The following is a 17,286-nucleotide window of genomic DNA, read 5'->3' on the forward strand; positions in this document are numbered from 1 at the left end:
TTGGGCCCGTCTGTCTCACTTGTTCAGTGCGGTTGGAGTAGGCTCTCGGATAACTACTTCGGCCACCTCTTGATCCGGCGTGTCTTCCATATCGTTATTAAATGAGCTAACCTTCCTAACGTTTTCACATTAAGTTTTAACTGCTCCTTATGGGCTCCTTGAGAACAGACAAGGCGCAGATGTGGGCTTTTTACTAGAAAACCCTCACGAGACTTTAAGTCAGGGGTGGCTGAGCTTGAAAGACGCAGTCTAACAATACGCCCCTTTTCAGCTCTATGACGAGAAATAGAACGTATACAGGATGTCACAGTGAAGTCTTTAAGCAATTTTTTAAAAATATGCTTGCGGAGGTAAAATTGCCTTTTTGCGCGAAGTGATCAGGGGCCGTAGCGGGCGCTATAAAGCGAGTTCCAAGTTCTAATTAGGAGAATAATTCATTAAAATTTGTTAATTATATTTTAGTTATTGCAGTTAGGTGTCTGTTCGAATTTGGGAAATTGTAGAGGCTCATCACTCAACTCGACCTCCACTGTGACATTTGCGCAATGCAATGGCACACAGAACTACAGCCCTCAGAATCACCCCTCTCCAGAGGCGCGCAACGGGCTCCATGCGGCAGCTGAGCGCCCCAAGTGCGCCCCAGTGTTGACGTCACCCACAGTTGAACACGCAATACGCACGCCGCGCTTTATCTTCGGCCCAAACAGCGGCAGCGGCGTCGTGTTCATCAACCACTGGAGCCTCCTCGCAGCCCAAATGTGAGTTACAGTTGCCACGAGCGCCGAGTGCGGCCGCGTCGTAGCTGCGATCCCGCGAATGAATTTCAGTAGGAACGGTAAAGGGGCTAAGTGCAAATGCTCAAAATGGTGGCCTTGCATCTCAATACATAACTGTGCGTGATCTTTCACTTAACGTGCAAAACGCACAATCATGTCTTCTGGGATGTCGGCCAGCCCTGGAGTGATTCGGCCCTTGAGATCCTGAAAACTTGTTGGAGTTGTTTGATACACTTCTTTTTTACATGCCCCCAAAGATAAGAAGTTCAATGGGATCAAGTCTGGGGACCTCGGTGGCCATGGAATGGGCCCCCTGCGCCTAGTCAATTGTGAAGAAAAGTTCACGTCAATAAAATGCACAGCACAAGACGACAGTGGTGGCGCTCCATAGCGTTAGTACCACATCAAACGAACAATGCTGATTGGAAGTCCGCTGCTACATCCTTTAGGATGCAATCTGTGTAACTCTTGCTTGTCATGCTTCCTTCAACAAAGTATGGTCCAAAGATGCGGCCACGCAAAATTCGACGCCACACATTTACAGGAAATTGCCACTGATGTCTGTGTTCTGGCCGCCAGTGTGAGTTTACAATTGTCCAGCAGTGCTCGTTGTGTAAGTTGACTCGCGCATCTCTAACGAGGTGCGCCTCGTCGGTCCAAAGTACATTATTTAGAAAATGTTCCTCTTCGTCACACTGGATGAGGCACCATGCAGTTGCAGAAGTCCAGTCTCCGCTAGAAGTTGCTATCCGTGGGTCCCTGATGCAGAGATAGTGATACTGGTATAACTGATGTTTAGACAAAACTCTCCAAACTGAAGCGACATTCCTTTCACATGCATCAGCCAGTTATCTCACACTGGGCTGTTACTTCCAGTTAACCTAAGCCAGGACGCCGGTCTCAAGAGACAGCGTTTATTGACGGGAAGGCAGAGAGGTTGGCCGGAAAAATGAATATCTGGCCTGCTACTCTGCACTGGGGAACGGAAAGAGGAGAAAAATTGGCGGTGGTTTAGCTCTAGTTAAACCTGGAGTGATGCAATAGCTACAGCTGGCTGAGTAGAACTTGGTCACGTGACGAACCACGTGATCAACCACGGCGCCGCGCCGCCGGCAGCTTCTCCGCACCACGTGATCAACCACGTGACAGAGTTGCGGCGTCGCCACGCTGAAGGCTCGAAATTCTACTGTAATGTAGCTATCGCTACTAAAAGAGGGTCACGATGGGGGATGATGATGATGGGAGGAGGCAGATGAAAAAAGACAAAAAAGACAAGGCACGCTTTTGAACATCACGAACGCGAATCAAGGCCCGTATCGCTTAAAACGCAAGAGAGCGCTCGTGTTGCCTGTAAAGTTTTGGAACTATCTGGCCAAGCGGCGAGGATCGAATCCTCCGAGTGAGGCCCGGTGTCAAGAGAGTTGAAAGCAGATGATAGCATGAGTCTTTCTCGTGCATATGCTGGGCACGCCACCAAAACATGCTCTACAGTCTCTAGCACGTCACATATGGTACCATCCGGGGAGTCCGCTTGTCTAATTAAGTGCAAGTACTTGCGCTTGAAGGCGGCGTTTAAACGTCACCTATGTATTATGCACAGAACAGGACGTGGAATTCCGCGAGGAACAGAAAAGGCCATCTAAGGCGGTAGTGGCGAGTGTCTGGCAGGGCCCAGTATCTAGCCATCGTACTCCTCATAGATCCCGAAAGGAAACAAGTGGTGTCCGGTCTAGAGAATGGCGCCGCTGTAAGCAGGCGACTGCTGAAGGCGCTCTTTGCTTCAGCGATGGCGGTCACATTTCTATCGAGTCCGCAGTCTCCAGGAATCCACTGGAACACTTTACGGTGGCCTTTTTCCTGAGCAGATGACAAGAGTCTAGTGATATCAAGAGCCAGAACCTGGTAGGCGGTGTGGGGTAGGAAGGATCCCAAAATTTGTCGCGCAGGTTTAGTCTGAAAATGCACCACTCCTGAGGCGGTTCTCCGCAGATGCGGCGAATCGCTTCCCGAAGGCCCACAAGCTCTGCTGAGGTTGGAGTAAAATTGTGCCCTGAAATGAATTTACGGATCGTCTGCTGAGCGGGGATTACCAAAGCTGCTGCCGAGGTCTTTGGTGACGCAGATCTATCCGTGTATACGTGCACAGAGTTTTGGCATTCTGACCAGATGTAGGCAAGAGCAAGTTGCTTCACTCCGCTAACCGGCATCACAGATTTCTTTAGTATGCCAGGGACATGCAGGCATACTGAAGGCTGAGCCATCGACCCTGGTGGCTGCAAGGGATGATGCGGCAGGAAATAGTCTGATAGAAATTCGGATTGATGGCAGCGCAGTGCACGTGCAAAACTGCGGTCCAGTCGCTCTTCAAAACATTTCGTCAGCGGGTGACAGCTGTGCCGGGTAAGCGCGCGTAAATATAGACGAAGTGCTTCGTGTGACTGGCAAATCGATATTGGGCACGCACGAGCTTCCTCAATTGTGCCTTTGTTCGAAGCACAAGGTGGTAATCCGAGGCATATCTTGAGCGCCTGTGCTTGAAAACTCTCTAATGACCGCAAGCAGGAAAGGCTTATGGTACAGAGTACAGAAAGGCTGTAACGAATGTAGCCTATAAAGAGAGTATAGTAAAGTCTAAACAAGGAGCGCTCCGTTGGGCACCATTTAACGCCTGCTACGAAGCGAAGAACATGGCAAAAAAGGGGTGAGTCTATTCTTTAGCATATTTATATGCCTCATATTTATATGCCGCGACCATGACAGATCGCGGTTAATGACAATTCCCAAAAATTTGTGGTTAGAGACGTATGGTATTGCAACCGCTTGAAGCGCTACAAGGTAGCCGCAGAAAGACTTGCGCGTGAATCGTACCACAGCACATTTTTCAGCTGTTAAGTGCAAACCGTGACGCCGTAGGTACCTTGAAGTAGATGACACGGCAGGCACGTTGTAATCTCGCGCGCACATGCGGACGTGTCGAACCCGAAGCCAAGACGCAGATATCAGCATACGTGGGAAGTTCACTCACGAGTCCAATCAACGCCACGTTAAATAGGGTTGGGCTGAGAACTCCTCCCTGAGGAACTCCAGGGCAAACCTGATGACTGGACTGTAAACGGACTGTAAATGGACGGGTAAACGGACTGGCCGTTGAGGTAGCTCACAATCCACGAGTACATCCGGCCGCCAACGCCTATGTCGTTAAGGCCCCTTTGATGTCCAAGAAGACAGCAGCGACGAGTCGGCGATTAAGTTTTTCATGTTCCACTGTCAATATGAGGTCGATTGCGCTGTCAGCCAAAGGACGTGCCCGCCGGAACTCGGTCATCATGTTCCGCATAGAGAGCATCCTGCTCTAAAATCTATTCGAGCCGCGCCAGCACCATTCGCTCCATAACCTTACTGGCGCAGCTTGCTAGTGCAACTGGCCAGTATGAAGTGAGCTCATAATGAGTCTTTCCAGGCTTCAAAAGAGCGACCAGGCGGCTGAAATTCTAGTGTTCTGGAGCAATTCCGGAAGCCCATGTATCACTGTAGTAACTGAGCAGCACAAATCGGCCTTCCGTGCCAAGGTGTGAGAGAGACGCGTACATAATCCTGTCAGGACCAGGTGTAGTTGAACGTCTACACGAGGAAATAGCAGCTTCTACAAGTTCAGGTATCGTGAATAGCATGTCGTAGTGGTCGTCTGGTGAAGGCGGCACAAAGCCTCCAAACTATTTGATGCTACCGGAGTTGTGCCAACCACCATTTTGAAGAATTCTTCTGCTACCTCTACATAATTACGGCGTTGGTAAAGGGACAAAGCATGGAAAGGATACCGTTCTTGTGGGGGTGAACGCAAGCTCCTGGCTGCATGGCAAATACGCGAAACCCCTTTGCGACGGTCCAGCGATGAACAGAACTGCCTCAAACGTTGTCTCCCTAATCGCGAGGTGGCGCTTTATTTGTCGTAGAACTCGGCGAAAAAGGGCGAGTTCGTACGCGGATTTAGTTCTTTTGCATTTCCTTTCCGCGCGCCGACTGACTGCGCGCAGTCTCTCAAATTCCACGTCAAAAGTAGATGCTGGCCTGGGCGCATATATATACGGCGTGGTCTCACGGAGTTAGGACGCCATGCCACTGTGGACACCAGTTTCTTTCAGCTTGTCCACTGATGCCTGAATTTAACATCTACGGTCAGGACATTCTTCCATACATTAATTCTGACTTCACTGACTTGTTCCGGAACCATGCAGTCGATGAACTGATTTAGACGCTGACTGTTAATGGTGTTTAGATCTGCGTTGTAGGAACGAAGGCCACTGAGAAAACTCCTGCCTTGCCATGCAGTCCTCGTAGGCAACTCACCCACTGTTGATGCCCGGCGCAACTTCCTTTTCAGGCGGCGCGAGTCAACAAGCGCGAAGCTGCTGCTGTCAGACTCTATCTCTGTCACCGTGGATTCATCAGGCGAATCTGGCAGCTGCACATCAGCGACGTTCGTGGCACTGGAGTTGCCAGCTGGTAGAGCGGAAGTCTTCTCGATGGCCACGACGGAAGGGCGCAGGGGATGTAAGCCCACCATCCCGAACTATGGCGGGGACAAGGTTCGCGCACAAAAGTAAAAAACCGCAGAAAAGTGGAAGAGCTGAAAACAAGGGACGTTCGTTGTTGATGTTGTTGTTGTTGACCTCACACAACGGCACATACCCACAAGGGGGATTGGCCATAACCAGGCGGTGACTATTTAAATGACCAGTTGCATGTGCAAGCATGGGATGACCTACTAAAATTTGGATCGCACAGTTTCCGTAGCCGAGGTGGTTGCAGGAGGTTAGGGGGGTCATACAAACTAAAATTTAGGCAAAGAAGGGGTAGTGATTACTATAAGTGGTTGTAAAAACCGAAATACAGAAGCTGATAATGGGATGGGCAGGGCGAAAGCTCATGATGGTGGACGTTTTGATTCTGGGAGATAATTTTGAACGGCAGAGCAAACATTCCCATTGGTATGGCCAAACATAGAAGCGCCAAGAGACAGAACAACCGCAGAAGACAGGCGCAAACTGAGATTCTGTATTGGAACTTCTAATAGTCGCCTCCTAATCGATGAGTAGCGACGGCAAAAAAGAAGAAAGTGCTCTTTTGTTTCCGGCTCCGCACAATACGGAAACAATGGGAAGATCGCCAGACCAGGCCTGTAGAGGTAAAAATTTAGTTGCGGCACCCGGCAACGAAGCCTCGTGAAGGAAACTTCAAGATTGCACGATCGCTAGACTGAGCTTCTCCAAGGGAACAGTAGGTGCTGGAAGTCGTCCAAGGAAGTAAGCGCTGATGCACCCAATTCGTTCATTACAGTGTACCGTCGAAAGCGTGCCGCCGTGATGTAAGCAGTTGTTGGAAGCGGGTCAACAATCGGTCCACTCAGGGCTGCCTTCGCTAAAGCATCAGCTGATTATTTTAATAGAAGACCCCTGTGCCCAGGAACCCAAAGAAATCGAATTGATGTGATGTGTGGAGGGATCAGGAATTTTAGTATCCGAAAGAGCTGCGATTCAGTGGACGCCGAGAGGGAAGTGCATAAAGATAACGAGTCCGTAATTATTATTACTGGTGATAAAGAAATTGGTACCTTGCGCAGAGCGAGAACCACTGCTAGAAACTCAGCCAGATAGATAGGAGTGAAATCTTGGAGACGGAGAGAAAAAGACCAGTCAAGGGACTGGGAGTAAATACCTACACCTGCCTTTTCTGCACACACCGAGCCATCAGTCGTAATTGCAACATGTGAGCTGAAGGTCGACAAATAACCCTGGAACATACCATTTAACCATGAGAAAGGCAGTAATTTTGCATTACATGGATAAATGTCATCGTGGATGATAGACACAGTCGCGGGGATGGACCGCACCGGAACAATTTCAGGTATTCGCACGTTGAGTGGGCCCAGCAAAGATTCAACGAAACAGATTTGGGGAGTTTGAAGGCGCGACCATCCGACACCCAAGAACTCCGCTCGCTGCCCTAGGAAGATCAACTCGGATGCATGCTGCTCCGAGTCGCAAAACTTTAAAAACGTCTGTACTGTCAAAAGGCGAAACCTTGCAGTAAGAGACGCCACCCGCGCTTCCAGATACAAAACATTGTTTGCCACGTATTTAGGGAGACCCAAACACAGGCGCAGAGCATCTCGCTCTAAGAGCAGAAGTGGGCGTATTTTGTATGCAGCCGCTCCAGAAAACAAAACGCAACCGAATTCCAAGATTGGCCGGATATACATTTTGTGAATGAGCAGAAGAGCATGTCTGCTCATACCGCAGCGAGGGCTACTCACCCTTCGCAGAAGGCCTACCGCCCGAATCCCTTTCGCAGCAACCTGATCTATATGTGACCGCCAAGTGAGAGAGGAGTCATAAGTTACCCCGAGATACTTTAGGGAACATACCTGAGGAATGACATGATGACGATAAGAATCAATGAAATGTGTACCTGTTGAGTAACCGGAAAAGGTAACAAAGCGCACTTGTTTACATTAAGACTTAAGTGTAATTCAGATAACCATCGGTCAAGGGAATTTAAATATGACTGTAAAATCATATACACAGAATGTAAATCGCTCGCAGCAGCAAAGAAAGCTATATCGTCTGCTTACACGTGCGTAGTCACGTCAGGGGAAGTCGGAATCGAACTGAGTAAGAAGTTGAATAGAACAGGGGAGAGAACTGCACCTTGAGGCACACCTCTAGATTGATGAAATTTCCTTGTAGAAACTCCGCGTTGACAACAATAAAATTCTCTGTCAGCCAGGAAAGCTGACACCAATTCCACAAAATAACTTGGCAAGCCCAGAGCCCGTAGTCTGTACATCAGAGTCCCATGTTCGACACTGTCATATGCTTTCGAGATGTCTAGAGTTACCAGCGCAGCATACTGTCGACGCCAGCGCGCTAGTTGGACACGGCTTTCGAGGTCAGTATGCGCACACCATATAGAGCACCCAGGCTTGAAACCAATCTGACAGGGGTTAAGTAGTCCCTTTTCAGTAATAATGGGCATGATTCGTCCATACAGCACGCGTTCAACCAATTTCACCAGATTCGATGTCAATGAAATTGGTCGAATGTTGTCTAAGACCAACCCTTCGCCTGGCTTTTTAAGCACCGGGATAATTTTGGAAACACGCCATACATCCGGGATCCATGGGGTTCTAATAGAGTAATTTACCAGCTCCAATATAGCATTGGGGATTCGTCGAACAGTTTTTTAATCATCGCAGAGGTGACACGGTCAGGACCAGGAGCCGCAGAAGGTAACCGATTTATCACCTGGGAGGGCTCAGAAATTGAGACATTAAGGAAGTCATCATAGTGATTCCCAAGGAGCTGTGGGCGAGAGAGCGCAGCCGAAAAACGGTGTTCCAAGCCTTTGCTAATTTCTTCTAATGACCTGGCAAGCTCTACTGGAGTCAGCACATTAGAGGGAATGTTGTGAGGCGGTGGCAGCCTGTTCCTTGACCTCAGAAAGCGAAACAAGGCTTGTCTGTTATTAGATTTTGATAGATGGTCATAATTCTCTTCATCGTATTTTTCTTTTGCCCTAGCGACTGTGCGCTTGAAGGTAGCTGCAAGAAACTTATAATCGATCCAATTCCGGCGACATTGATTATGGATAAGTTTCTTCCAGGCTGCCTTGCGCCGCCTATAATCCTTTGAACATTCTGCATTCCACCAAGGGCTCAGAGAAGTGCCTATGCTATCGCACACTGTAAACTCTGATTGTCTCCGTACCCGATCTAAAATAGAGCATAGGCCTAACACCCTGCTCTCCTGAGACAAATTCGGCAAAGAGTGTAGTTCTGAACTGAGTGAACTTTTGAACTTGTTGTAATCGACTAGGGTGCAACTGAATCCGCCGATAGAATTCATCGGACACACAATGTCAAAAGTGAGTGGGAAATGGTCACTGTTTGTTGCAGAGTCAACCGGAGTCCAGGAGGAAACTGCTACCCCTGGGGGTTGAAAACGTTAAATCCAATGCTTATTGGGAGTGCCCACGGAGAAAGGTCGGAAAACCCGAGTTATGACAGTTTAGGTTATTCACACAAGCCCAATTCCATAAACGCAAACCGCACTGGTCTGTTCGATAACCCCAAGTCAATTGATGGGAATTGAAATCCCCAACAAGCAACACATTTGATCTGCTGATAGAGAGTAAGGAATCTAATGGCCATGTGTCATGAACCCCAGATGGAAAATATACATTTGCGACAGTAATGGGATGGAAACCAGGAACTGAAAGATCCACTGCCTGAATTTCGCAATGAGCGTCCACACGCTGAAACACCAATCGTGCCTTGTGACAGAATCTGGATGAAACCAGCTGAAGCAAACCGCCCCCCCCCCCTTGATGGGCGGTCCATTCTAAAAATTCGATAATGTTCCATTTGAAATGAAAACTCTTTCGACAACCAGGTTTCTTGAAGCGCAATGACATGAGGAGAAAATCGATTTGAAAGAGTTACTAAATCAGTGAAGGCTGATTGAATGGAACGGCAGTTCCACTGCAGCACTCTCAGAGACCCTATTCTGCCGAGAGATCTGCAGCAGCAACTGCCTTTTCCAAAATGCTGTGGTGACCAGTTTTTCCTGAATTACTCTTTTTTGTTTTGGATTGAGGGGAGCTAGACGGACCAGCAACGGCCAAAGGAGACCGGCTACGTTTCTGAGCTCGAGCATCGAGCTCCATCAGCTCAACACACCCATCAATTGCTCCGGTCGTGACTTCAGGTACATGAGTTGAAGGCGTGCGCTCTTTTTGCGGCTGCATTGAAACAAGGGAAGGCGTCTCCGCACTGAGTTCAGTAGGTACTGCAGGATCCACGGATGACTTCACCGCAGCATTGGAGGTCATTATTGAAGAGGTCATTTGCGCCATCATGACTTGCGATATGCACTCTGTTACTGAATTCACTAGCCGATCCATGACCTTGGCCATTGCCTTTTCAACCGCTGTAGCAATCGCATCTGACAACCTTGAATCCACGACCGCAGTCGTCTGCCGTGCTGCCACACTTGAGTACCCGTACGTCCTTTCCTTAACAATAGCCATAGCCTCGCGCCTTGAGCACCGGCGCTTTTCTGACACTTCCAGCACCTTAACCTCCTCAGCCCTTGCAGGACAATTAGAATATGTGGCGGAGTGACTACCGCTGCACAAGCAACACATCTCATCTTTTGAACACCTTCCTTCACGGTCATTGTTACCACCACACGCACTGCACCTTGAGCTCGACTTGCAGGCGTTCGCGCTGTGGCCAAACCTCCAGCAGTTGCGGCATTGAAGTGGTATTGAAGAATACGGATCGATCCTGAAAACCAGGGGCAACAACTTCAACTCAGATGGACAGGAGAGACCCGCAAAAGTAGCAATTACCGTTTCAGTTGGAAGTTTTGTTTCCTTGACGACCCGAGTGCACCGATGTACAGAAATCACCCCTACGGAGGAGAGTTTCTCTAGCGTTTCCTTAGGGCAAAGGCGTGGGTCAACCCCTCGCACCAGACCTTTAGAGCACGCCAAGTGCGGCGGTATAAATGCGCTTACCGACTGGCTTCCAAAAGCTGTGCACGTTAACAAATCTATGATGCAGGCCTGGTCGGCCGACCTGCACACCGCGCCTCCTCTGCCGTACTGCCGGACATGACAGATTTTTAAGAAGTGAGGCGTAATCGCCTGTAGCGCAGTCTGAACCGCATCCGGGTTATTGAGTCGAATGGCGCCACCATCCGATGGAACCAAGGCCACGGGAATAGTGCCGACGCCACCCCGAAAGAAGGCGTCCAGGGGGAGTTGGTTAGGGGGGAGGCTGGCCGACCAGGGTGAGTTCCCCTGGCCAGGAGAGGACGTCGACATGCGCCCCTAGAGACCTGCAAGCGCCCTGCAAAAGCGAAAGACAAACAAGCAATCAGAAGCTAGAGATACGAACAGTCACCGCCCAGTGAGGCTGTTCTTCCTTCCTTAGCCGGTCTCAAAATCTTCGCTCAGGATATGGTGCCGTTTTCTTCTTTGAGGATGCCCCATTCCCGTGGTGCGAAAAGGGTTGTACGTCGTTTTAAACGAAGAAATTGACGGTACGCGACGACCGGGATGTCGTGCAGTATACAGACGTGCGGCTAAAGAGGTTTCCATCCATGTCAACGTATGCAATAATCATGTCTACTTTCTCAGCCGTTAAAAAATGGCCATACGCAGTTGTAGCCATGTTGACTGACGGAAACGATAAAGGAGTCGATGGTAATGCGCTCCAAAAGAATTCGATATTGCGGGTTTCTAGACTACACATTTTTCATGGTCCTAATATCAGGCATCAGGAAGGTATCGCGAACTTTGTCACAGGCCTCCAAGAAGCTTTATTAATAATGCTAGCTTTTCTTAACGCGATTCTTTGAATCTTTTATGCTTAGCGAACCAACATAAATTTAATCGCATTCAAATGTTATCTCAGCGCGAAACTAAGCAACGGTAGCGTGTAATTCCACCGGAGCGGTGCTGAAACTTGTTATCTCTACTCTTACACGACCCTTTCTTTATATTATAGCCACAGTATTTTTTAACATATATTGTCCCCATTTTATGCAAGCTTCAAAATCGCTGCCACTAAAACAAATAATTTTTATTGGCGCACGCACTGCGTCGACTGGGAAGCGCTGAAGTTCACTTCGATTTTTTGTACTGGAGCCCCTAAACACTCTACGACACGTCCAATATTTGCCGGTGTTGCGCCTCGAAAGTGCTCTTTTCCTGAGCTAGACGTAATCGTTAATGGTCACAGAAATGCCGGAACGCATGAGCAGTAGCTGCTGACTATTTTAAAGGCGGTGCTTGCAGTCCTACTCCGAGAGACTACGCATGGAGCTAGAGCTGACTGTGCATGCTTCAGACTTCAGTATTCATTTACGCGTTGTTTCTTTCCAACTACCTTGCTATGGATAGACAGCTAGTCCTTTTTGTCGCTTGAGACTTCCCTCGCTTTCGTTTCCTACCCGCTTTCATGGTTAACGCTTCCTTGAGACGCTGTTATCGAGTCACGCAGTAGACATCGGCTATGTATAAACCGATTGTGCAAGGAATTTGGACATCCCGCAGAGAAGACGGATTTAAACAAAAAGTGCGGAGCTTTTGGCATTCGAAGATCGATGAGAGATATACGTGAAACTCGAAGGTAGAAGAGGCGATGACGTTTTGCACTTGTATTGTAAATTGTGACGTCATTGCTTACCGAAACAGTTACCTCTTTAAGACTTATGCGGACCTCAGAGTGCCCGCAAGGTTGCCACACGATGGCGTCGTTTTCAAGCGGTCAAATGGAGCATGACGGAATGTTAAGGAGGTTAGCCTTGTGAGAACCTTTTTTATTACTTATAGGATAAATAATCCTTGAATAAATGCTCTTCGTTAGAGGATTATCATTAACCGCTCTCTTATAAAAAACTGAAATGAAAACACTACCGCAAGTGCAGCATGCACCCAGCTTCCTGGTCTTGAGGCAGGCTGTATGCGGGCAGAGGGAGAATTTTGTTTGCCACATAGATAACGATTACTGTCAGCTGAAAAAAATTTTCAATACCGTTTAGCGGAGAAAACTGCAGCACTGCATTCGTGTCCGCTGATAAGTATCAAAGCATTTATCTCTCGTCCAACAGTTTGCACTCCCAATTCTGGGTGAAGCAATGATCAAAATGACTGAATGCATATCACTTGCAGCCCTACGTCAGTGTTTATCACTATATTCATAATGCCCCCCGAGTTAGTAGCCATTCGTTTTGATCCCATCCAACAATGCCTATGCTAAGATAAGGAAGTTTATCTTCCTTTCGTATATCGTGTCCAGAAATATTAAATGAAGATATATAATATTTTGCTAAATTCTGATCGTTGCTAACTTGTGTGAAACCCATGAGCAAACAATAAATCATTGCACAGGTTGCGCGAGAAAGCGTCTTCTTCAACAGTACTGCGCTTTTAGGAAGCCGCATGGTCCATCTAACACAGCCCCGTTTGCTATGAGTCATTCAAAAATTCAAAAAGCGATCACCACTAGTAGGTTCCAAGAGTGAAAGTATGCTTTATTGGGCTTGGAACAAGGTTTGTTACGGTCTGTGTTTTCGGCTCTCATTCGCACCCCCTGCATTTTCTGTATTTTGTTTTATTCCGTACGCAGTCACCATTTAGGCAATACCTCTGAAAAGAGAGGAAGGAAATAAATAATGATAATGAAATAATTTCGGCGATGCGCAGGCCAACATATTCCTCAGAGTAGCTAGAAGCACGGCAGTGATTTTTAGCAGCACCGCTACTAAGCGCCTGTTCTCAGTTTGGCATTGCAGTGGAGCGTGGAGAGTGCTTACCGCTGGAGACATCCGGAGGGTGGTTGTAGTAAAAGGGGGAAGATATGACGTCAGTGGAGGAATGCGTAGAAGGAGGGTGGTTACCACTAGAGCCAGCCGGTAGAAGGTTTTTCAAGGAGGAGGGTGTGAAGAGAGCGGAGCAATGGCATGCAGGATGGTGCTTACTAACTGAACCATTAGAAAGGTGGTTACTCGAATAGCAGGAGGGTATAATACTCAGGAGGAGTGTGGATGCCACAGAAATCACTGGGAAGGGAGTCATCTTAAATGAACAAGGTTAGGCTGACTGTATCAGATTGCGCAACCAAAGGGTTATTGCCACAGGAAACATATGGCGGGTGCTTTCCGAGGTATTGGGAGGATATGGCGAACGAGAGGGATCCACAATCGGAGGGTGGTTGCCGTTGGAGCTGCAGTACGGGTGGTAACCGCGGTATTAAGAGGGTACAGCGAGAGCGCAGAAACGGGTATCCTGATGGGGGTTACTGCGAAAGGAGGAAGGTATGGAGAGGTATGGCAACCGAAGGATGTCTGCCACGGGAACTTAGCGAATAGTATGAGTACAGTGCAAAGAGAAAATAGAGTTTGGAAAGAGCGGAGGATTGTAGTACGGTTCATCTACGGAAGCTGCTGTGGCCCGAGGCTTTAATACTGATAACGCAAATTTGTCATGTCACATTGTGTGATCACTGATAAATTTTCTTTAACGCTGCTACGTTCAGAGTCGTTGTTAGTGAAAACATTCAAAGCCGTCGCACTGAGGGCTCGGTACGATTTTAACTTACTCGGTAACCTTCTTCTCACCTTGAGGGGCTACTCAGTTCAGTTTGAGTGCTGGTTTGATTCGACAATCTGACAAGCTGTTTTTCCGCGTGTACTATTTTCTTCATATATATAGACATTTACTGTCAATAGGCCTGTATTACATGAACAAAAATAAAAAGCGTTCGAACTGCTCGTACTCCGCCCGTTTTGTTGCAAGGAGTGTTGTCTGGCATGAACATTCGCAGTGACCTGTTGTTGGGGTTCGTAGTGTTTGGCCCAGAGCAAACGGCGTGACATGTAGCAGTTCCATTATGATCCTGAAAAAAAACAAAACAGGTATAGTGAAGAGCAACTACAAAGGGAAAATCGTGGCATGTAATATAAAAATGATAATTAGTTGCACGAAACTCAGGCCGGTACATCGGTAGCTATTCATGGACTGGCGCAACAAATGAGCACCTTATATAAGGTCCTGCTAAAGCGATCATTATATCTGTGCGAAACTAAATTTTGGACTGCCTCCTTTTTGTTTTGCTTGTGAGAGTAAAATATTCAAATTTACACTGTCAGCGTAAGCGACCTGTTCGATAATATAACGTGAAATCATGTTATTTTTTCCGCGATGCGTAGCATTCTAAGCACGCGGAAAGTTAATCGTATGGGTCTCGAAGTTCAATAAAGGCAGCCGTGTGCGATATGACGGTAACTTCAGTGATACATCCTAAAGCTCTCTATTGGCGCTAATGTGTGACTGGCATTAGAGCTAACCAGATTTTTTTTAGAAATCTGACCATCAAGTATTTTGCGACAAATTTTTCTGTTTTGAAATCACCACGCAGTCGTTTCATCGTTGGATCGCACAGTGGCGTCTACAGCTCACTTTAGTTTATTTATTGAAATACCACCACAACTCGCAATGTCTTGTTATATTTGACTCGAAAGAAAGAAAACTTGATTCACCCTGGAACATGACCGTCAATATAGTGGAAAGAGCACTCACAGTTATAAAGCGTGTGTTCGTAACGTTGGGAAAAGTTAGCTGGCATATTTTGTCCCTCTTATAGATGTCTCCCGGCAGTTCTTTTGTAAAATACTTTTTTAAAATTCTCCTTCTTGCGTTCTTGACCAATAAGCAAGCACCTTGCCGCGACCTGTGCAAAAAAAAGTTGATATTTACTTCAGAAACACTTTGCGATGAGTAACAGTTCGCGAAAATGTTAACACAATGATTACGCTATGGTCGAAGGTGGCAGGATTTTTTACGCTTGGGAGTGCTACAAAGAATGTTTCTTGGTGCGAGAAATGTGTGCACACGACAGTGACGCTTTTCTCACGTTGTGTGTTTCCGGTCATTAATCTGGCGACGTTCGCCTTTTCGACACTCCATGTGTTTCTTTTTGTCTTTGGCTGTTAGCATAGATTCATCGCATCTATTCGCTCAAAACGTTGAATTGTTCTGAAGGTGTTCATTCTCTCCTTGCCCCGCTGCACGTTCGTGACTGTGGCCATGTACACGGTGTTATACCCGGACAGCCAGCCCGGATTCCAATCCTGCAGGATGCGAAATTTATCCTGTTAACGCCCCTTTGACAAGCCCTAGTGCTGCGCAGCAAGGCAGCGGCGCCCTAACGCTACCTTTACAAGCCAAGGTGCTGCTTCACAAGACAGCGAAGCCTTATGGGGAAGTATTGAAGAGCGACATGCCCAAACGGGCAGCAAGCTGCTAGACAGCGAGGCGCCGGTTTCCCTTTCCCTCTAAAAGTCACCGCCCGCAGCAATCTTGAAGCGGGTGGCCAGCGCGGTTGCTGCTTGGACCTCTCGGACGGCCCTCAAGTGCTGGCTTTGTATTGGGCCGTTTGAGTGGCAACCGTGTCTCGGGCTTTATAAGCCCCAGCGCTGCCGCTTGGAGGGAGCTAGAGACCGACCCACCGAGAGCCGAGTGCTGCTCACGAGTGGAGTGAGGTAATGTGACACTTTGGAGTCTCGCCGGACGTCGCTGTACGAGAACAGTCGCGTTTGCTGTTAGCTCTCTGCGCACGTGCCGATCTTGTTCTGTAAAAATGCCCAGTATAGAGTGTATAAAACGCCCTTTTGCTATTGCTATTTTTACCGATGCCTGACTCGGAGTGACAAAACGCGTGGCGAGCGCTACGGGACCACCTCAAGCTCACAACAACTGTTACATCGTTCTGAGCCCGGTGTTCCTAATCATCAGCCTCTCTTGATCTTCACTCCTCAATCTGTCATTTCTTCTGTCCGGGAAAGAGAAAGAAGAGAGGAGTACATATGGACGGGACGACGACGAGAAATAAGTGAAATCTGCGTAATTAGGCTAAAATAACTAAATATTGCAAAGTATTATGAAATATGCTACTAGAGCAAGGAATATCTCAAAAAAATATTTATCAGAAAGCTGATCTGCCTCATCACCATATTGCAGCGCAAATCCTTCTTGCACGGCCGACACCCTGCTAACGAGTGGTTTTTAGCTTCGAAAAGCTTGGCACAGGGCTTGTTAGTTCTTGGGAGCGTTGGAATAGTTAGATTATTTAATCACTATAGTAGCATCAGTCGGAGATGTTGTCGATATTAGGTTGTTCACTGAAATTCCAAGGGGAATTTAACAGGATATTGCTTTGTCACTTTCTCTTCTAGCTAGTGTGAAAGAAAAGTTACAGTTCGAACACGTCAGCATAGTGTGTATTGTTTGCATTAGCTAGAAGAACGTTCAAATACTCTTTTATCTGTAGCAGAAAAAAAAGCACCAACCCAACCAGGCGGCTGATCATACTGTTGCAGCAATTCGAGAACTTCAGGCTTCTGCTATCCGTACTCAAGTAGGTCATGATGTAGCTGTCGTTCCAGGGGCAGCTTGTAGAGTCAAAGAAGGTGCTTCGTTCACCATCGTGTGGGCAACCAAGGCTGCGCGGCAGGAAAAATAAAATATGTGGAAGTTACAAACCTGTCTTGCCCTACTTAAACGCCGCTGATAGATAATAATTACGCAGTGAACGCTGCAGGCTACTCGGGATAACCACGTGGGATGCCCGCGCATGAAGTCTCTTACCCTCCTGCCCCCTTCCGCTTTCTCTCCCTCTTGGCCATGTTCGACTATACAGACTCCAGATAACTGCAAACGCAAACGTGGCTTTTGTTGGAACATTCGCTCTGTTTGTTTTGAGGAGGCTACTGCGACGCTCAACGCAAAAAAGAGCAATATGGACGCCTTTGTGACGAACCCCGCTAGCCTACTTCTTGTATTCACGCTAACAACAAAGATGACGACCACAACAATCAAGTTTTTTTTACCCTGGAACTGTGGCAATAAGAGCTAGTGCTGCACGAAATATGGCTGAGGTGAG

The 17,286-nt window shown here is 47.7% G+C and overlaps 1 pseudogene across 1 annotated transcript in view; it reads right to left on the reverse strand.

The window, feature by feature from the left end:
* LOC144103489 (venom metalloproteinase BumaMPs1-like) overlaps window positions 1-17,286 on the reverse strand; it is a 99,201-nt pseudogene that overhangs the window by 14,204 nt on the left and 67,711 nt on the right. Inside the window, exons 11-14 of the transcript XR_013308300.1 lie at window positions 16,694-16,846; window positions 14,925-15,075; window positions 14,122-14,241; window positions 5,124-5,346 (exon numbers count right to left, since the gene is read on the reverse strand). The product of XR_013308300.1 is annotated as a venom metalloproteinase BumaMPs1-like (transcript). The remainder of the gene's footprint in view (window positions 1-5,123; window positions 5,347-14,121; window positions 14,242-14,924; window positions 15,076-16,693; window positions 16,847-17,286) is intronic.

This window comes from Amblyomma americanum, chromosome 9, assembly GCF_052857255.1.
Source record: "Amblyomma americanum isolate KBUSLIRL-KWMA chromosome 9, ASM5285725v1, whole genome shotgun sequence".
Lineage (NCBI taxonomy): Eukaryota > Metazoa > Arthropoda > Arachnida > Ixodida > Ixodidae > Amblyomma > Amblyomma americanum.